Genomic DNA, 6,000 nt, shown 5'->3' on the forward strand with positions numbered 1-6,000 from the left:
AGTCATGAAAGACACAGAGAGGCAGAGACGTAGACAGAGGGAGAAGCAGGCTCCTCATAGGGAGCCCAATGCTGGACTTGACCCCCTGACCAGAGATCACACCCTGAGCCGAAGGCAGACACTCACTCAACTGCTGAGCCACCCAGGCATCCCTGTATCCTGAGATTTTTAAAACGGCCTACAACTTTGCTAATCAAAGTAAGCCCAAAGAGCAGCAGAATTACAGTTTAAGAAGGGCTGATCCAAGAAAATTCTGGCACTTGCTACCACATGGATGAGCCTTGAGGACATTATGCTAAGTGAGAAAGGCCAGTCATAAAGACAAATGTTGTGTGATTCCTCTCCTGTGAGGTACCTAGAACAAGCAAATGTGTAGAGACAGAAAGTAGAATGGTAGTTTCCCAGGACTGGAGAGAGGAGAGAAATGAGAAGTTATTGTTCAATGGGTACAGAGTTACAGTTTTGCAAGAGGAAGAGTTCTGGAGATGGATGGTGGTGATGGTTGCACTACAATGTGAATGTAGTTAATGCCACTGAAACATACACTTAAAAATGGTTAAGATGGTAAATTTTTTTCAAGGTTTTTTTGTTTTGTTTTGTTTTTGTTTTTGTTTTTGTTTTTGTAATCTCCACATCCCATGGGGCTCGAACTCACAACCCCGAGATCAAGTCACATGCTTTTCCAACTGAGCCAGCCAGGTGCCCCTAAGATGGTAAATTTTATGTTATATGCATTTTACCACAATTAGAAATTTAAAAAAAAGAATGGCTAGCCTACAAAGTCACTTCTGGCTTCTGTCACCTCTCTAGCCTCATTTGGCCCATTGTCCCCCTCACTTTGTGCCCCAAACAACCAGGAATTTCTTCTTTTCCCTGAATGTACCACCTGTGGACTTTGACAAGATATGGTTGTCTTAAAAAAAAAAAAAAAAGATATGGTTGTCTTCGCCTGGTGCACTTCCCCTACCTTTTTTTTTTTTTAAGATTTTATTTATTTATTCATGAGAATAAATAAATTCGTGAGAAGACACAGAGAGAGAGGCAAGACCAGGTTGAGAAGGGGGACAGGGACTGCTGGAGTGCTAAGGTAAATGAACAATTTCACACTCTTCCTTCCATCCTTGTATCCTTTGCCCATGATTCAAAGATAGCATTTGGCTGGCTAAACTTAGTTTATAAGCCCACTCCACTCAACACACTAGGGAGAAAAGAGATAATGTGTTATTTCACAAAACAAGAAGTCCTAGGTGAGTGGGGGAGGCCTGTGTGTTGGTTAATTCAGTACCTTAAGGACCCAGTCCTTTCTACCTCACCATTATGTGAAACTCAGTGCATTGACTTTGTTCTCAGAGGCTACCTTGCTCTGCTGGCTGCTGAGTCCCTGCATCACTTCCATACAGGACAATATTAAAAGACAAACCAAGGAATGGTTGCTTCTTCATGTGTTTCCTTTTCAGATCAAGGAAACCTTTCCTATAATACCACCACATAGAGGACCTGTCTGTCCCATGAGTCAGAACAGTGTCACATTCTCCTTCTTTAACCAACTTCTGGAAAGAGGAATGGGAGACCTATGATTGCCTTAAACCAATAGTTCTTGAATTTCTTGGCTTCAGAGCATTTTTATACCCTTAAAATTATTTATTTCAATCATTGACAATAGTTTATATGAGCAATAGTTGACAACTTTTAGAATATTAAACATTAAGACTGAAAAAATTTTAAAATATGGTTGCAAATCAAAACAACAAAATGTACTAATCTCTTGTGTGTGTTTCCATGTAGATGTAAGAAAAACTTCAGAATTTGGGATGCCTGGGTGGCTCAGCAGTTTAGCGCCTGCCTTCAGCCCAGGGCATGATCCCAGTCCTGGGATCGAGTCCCACTTCGGGCTCCCTGCATGGAACCTGCTTCCCCCTCTACCTGTGTCTCTACCTCTCTCTCTCTCTCTCTCTTTCTGTCTCTCATGAATAAATAAAATCTTTAAAAAACTTCAGGATTTAAAAGTAATGAGGGGTGCTTGGCTGACTGGGAAGAACATGTGACTCTTGATCTCAGGGTCATAAGTTTGAGCCCCACTTGGGTGTAGAGATTACTAAAAAAAAAAAAAAAAAAAAAAAAACCCAAAAATAAAAAAAAAAACTTTAAAAAAGAAAAAGAACACATGCTAAAAAAATAAAAAATAAAAGTAATGATGTATTGGCTGATAATAAGGTTGCAGGGGTTATAGCTAGCAAAAGCATGGTAGAAATACTGAGATTAAACTGAATTAACCTGTAAAAACACATATATTTATGTTAAACCCTGGAAAATTCTAGAAAATATGAGAATAACAAAGATACATTCTATTCATTGTCAGAGTGATGATATCCTGATGTGTCATATAACCTCTAGAAAACTCCATCATATACTTGTAAAGTAATGAGAACAAAAAAGGAAAAGAACATCATGAAAAGAGTTTTGACCTTGCAGTATGAAAAGGTCTTGGGGGTCCCCAGGAGTCCCATACTATACCTTCAGAACCACTGATTTAAATCAATCAGGCCTTAGTCCTGAGTCACACAGGGGATGAGGGGGCCCCCGAAGCCAAAGCAGGGCCCTGACAGCCTAGAAGAGGGAGGTGACTGACAAGGCCTGCTACAGTGGGTCAGAGAGAATTCCCCAAGGACGACAAATGAAGGGGAAGAAGTGTGTTTGGGCAACCATAAATCAACAAGCAATATCCCCACGTCTCTCTTATCTAGACAGGACTACTGACCATTGGACACACTCTTCTAATTTCTACATCTCTCCTTTTCAGGGCTGGGCGTGGTTGTCCAGGGAACTAGTTTTTCCTTCAGATGTGTTCATGGCCCTGTTGAATTTCTGTTGGCACTTGGCTGCCTTGCATTATATATTGCTTTCATCAGATCAGTGTTTGTAGCCACTGGAGAAGTACCTTAGAATGTTTGCCAAGGTCAAGCATCACCTTGTTCTTATTTATTTAATCTTCATCTTTAATTCAACTCAATTTATTTCAAAAAGAACATCTTATTCACTATCCACACCATTGATTGAAAGTCTCTTTAAGCTACTCCAAGGAGTTGCAGGAAAAATGATCCACTAGACTATTGATTCTTCCTTAGAATTACATTTGTGTGTGGGTTAATTTGGTTTTAAAAGCCTTTTCCTGCCTTGTTAATTTTCCCCATTCTCACCGGTGTGAGGTGGTATCTCATTGTGGTTTCAATTTGTATTTCCCTGATGGCAAGTGATGTGGAGCATTTTCTCATGTGCTTGTTGGCCATGTCTATGTCCTCCTCTGTGAGATTTCTGTTCATGTCTTTTGCCCATTTCATGATTGGATTGTTTGTTTCTTTGCTGTTGAGTTGAATAAGTTCTTTATAGACCTTGGAAACTAGCCCTTTATCTGATACGTCATTTGCGAATATCTTCTCCCATTCTGTAGGTTGTCTTTGAGTTTTGTAGACTGTATCTTTTGCTGTGCAAAAGCTTCTTATCTTGATGAAGTCCCAATAGTTCATTTTTGCTTTTGTTTCTCTTGCCTTCGTGGATGTATCTTGCAAGAAGTTACTGTGGCCAAGTTCAAAAAGGGTGTTGCCTGTGTTCTCCTCCAGGATTTTGATGGTGGGAATGTGAAGTGGTGCAGCCACTCTGGAAAACTGTGTGGAGGTTCCTCAAAGAGTTAAAAATATTCCTGCCCTACGACCCACCAATTGCACTGTTGGGGATTTACCCCAAAGATACAGATGTAATGAAACTCCGGGACACCTGCACCCCAATGTTTATAGCAGCAATGTCCACAATAGCCAAACTGTGGAAGGAGCCTCGGTGTCCATCGAAAGATGAATGGATAAAGAAGATGTGGTTTATGTATACAATGGAATATTACTCAGCCATTAGAAACAACAAATACCCACCATTTGCTTCGACGTGGATGGAACTGGAGGGTATTATGCTGAGTGAAATAAGTCAATCGGAGAAGGACAAACATTATATGGTCTCATTCATTTGGGGAATATAAAAAATAGTGAAAGGGAATAAAGGGAAAGGAGAAAAAATGAGTGGGAAATATCAGAGAGGGATACAGAACATGAGAGACTCCTAACTCTGGGAAACAAACTAGGGATGGTGGAAGGGGAGGTGGGTGGGGGGTGGGGGTGACTGGGTGATGGGCACTGAGGGGGCACTTGATGGGATGAGCACTGGGTGTTACTCTATATGTTGGCAAATTGAACACCAATAAAAAATAAATTTATATTAAAAAGCCTTTTTTGTTTTTAATTGTCTTATCAGATGCTGTGGTCTAGGCAAACCTAGCATTTCAACGATGCAGTTTCTTAGTTTTTTTTTTCCCTAGAGAGTCAAACCAAACTTTGACCATCAGTAGTTGCATCTGGAGCAAGACAAAAGAGAGTTTTTAATTCCTCATTTGTTTTACTTTTCCCCTCCAAAATGAATGGCAAGAAAAAAGACTACAAGTGTAACAACACCTCCTTCTTCCTGCTACTTCTCCCCCTCTGCCACTCCTGAGGGTCAGCCTTATTCAGACCTGGGGGGTGGGAGGCCCCAGTGGCTTAGAATAGCTTCCAAAGCTCCTGAGTCTTGAAAGTTGCTCATCCTTAAACCTGGGAGGAGGGGGGAGGGTAGAGAGGGGGTGGGGTGGTCACAAGAAAGATAGCTGAGAGGTGGGTGGAGAGTTAGATGACCCAAAGGCCAATCCGTTGGAGGGAAGGAGAAGAGAGAGACAAAAGAAATAGAAAAGCAGAAATTTGAGTCACAGGGAAGAGAAGAGGCTCACAGGGGATTAAGAAGGAGAAAAAGTCAGAGAAAGACTAGGGGAAAGAGAGAGAGAAATAAAGGAAGACAAGAAAGAGTAAAGAAAAGTGGCAGGAACTAACTCCTCTAACCTCCCTGAGGGAATGATCACCATTTTCTGAGTACCACTCTGCTAGTTTTTCTTAGGGTAATCTCATTTCTCTCACATCCAAGTCCTCGCAGGGCTTGCAGGGCACCTAGCTGTCACCTCTCTGTACAAATCCAGTGGACTTTAAGGATCTAATACAAGTTTGGGAACAAGGGCAGATCCTAGAGATGAGATTCAGGAAAACTGAGTCAGGCAGCAAGGAGACTAAAGGAGAGGTAACTAGCTGGAAGGATTTTTCACAAGTTCTGGCAAAGAGCTGTTCCTAGTGGGACAGTTTAAAGAGAAAGGAGGGCTGAGATATCATGATGTCACCAGTTACCTCATGGCCACCTTTCCAAAGGCTTCCCTCACATTCAGTGTTTCATTCTATTGGCTCCAACAATTTTTTCTTTACAGGGAATATTATACCCATTTCACAAATGAGGAAACTGAGTCTCAGAAAGTGAAAGAGATATGTCTCAGATCTCTCAGTGTGTTTGTGGAGGAACTAGGACTAAGGCCAAGGTCTTCTGAGTGCCTACCAAGCACCAGGCCTAGTACTGCTGCTTTGAACATATATTTGATCTTCACAACCTTATAACCTTAAGGAGGGATTAATAGTCTCATTTCTCATGATTTGCACAAATGTACAACTGCTTCTGGACTCCTTTGGGAGGGCAGCCTGTTGGCTGTTATTCTTCCTGGGGATCAAAGCTTCCTGGGAGCTATAGCTTCTTTCCATGGGGAGAGAAATACTAACCACCCCACCCCTCCCTTGGGGTAGTTGTTCAGGGCTGGAATAAGTCTGAGCCTTCATGTTTGGGAGACCTTAGAGCTGCTCTTAGGAAAGCAATAATACTTTATTCTTCTAGAGGCTAGGGCTGAGACCCAGGGCTAAGGATCTCCTTAGCATATCCCTTGTACATTTTCCTCCCACTACCCTGCTTCCACCCTGACCCAAGCCATCACCTCTCTCACTGAGTTACTGCAACAACCTCCTACTAGTTTCTTTGATGATGACTGTAGACAGTTGTGCGGTTTGTGCACTGCACAAGGGCATCTGGTTGAGGGGCCCAGTAGGGGCTGAAATCTAG

The sequence above is a fragment of the Canis lupus genome, chromosome X (assembly GCF_048164855.1).
Source record: "Canis lupus baileyi chromosome X, mCanLup2.hap1, whole genome shotgun sequence".
NCBI classification, from domain to species: domain Eukaryota; kingdom Metazoa; phylum Chordata; class Mammalia; order Carnivora; family Canidae; genus Canis; species Canis lupus.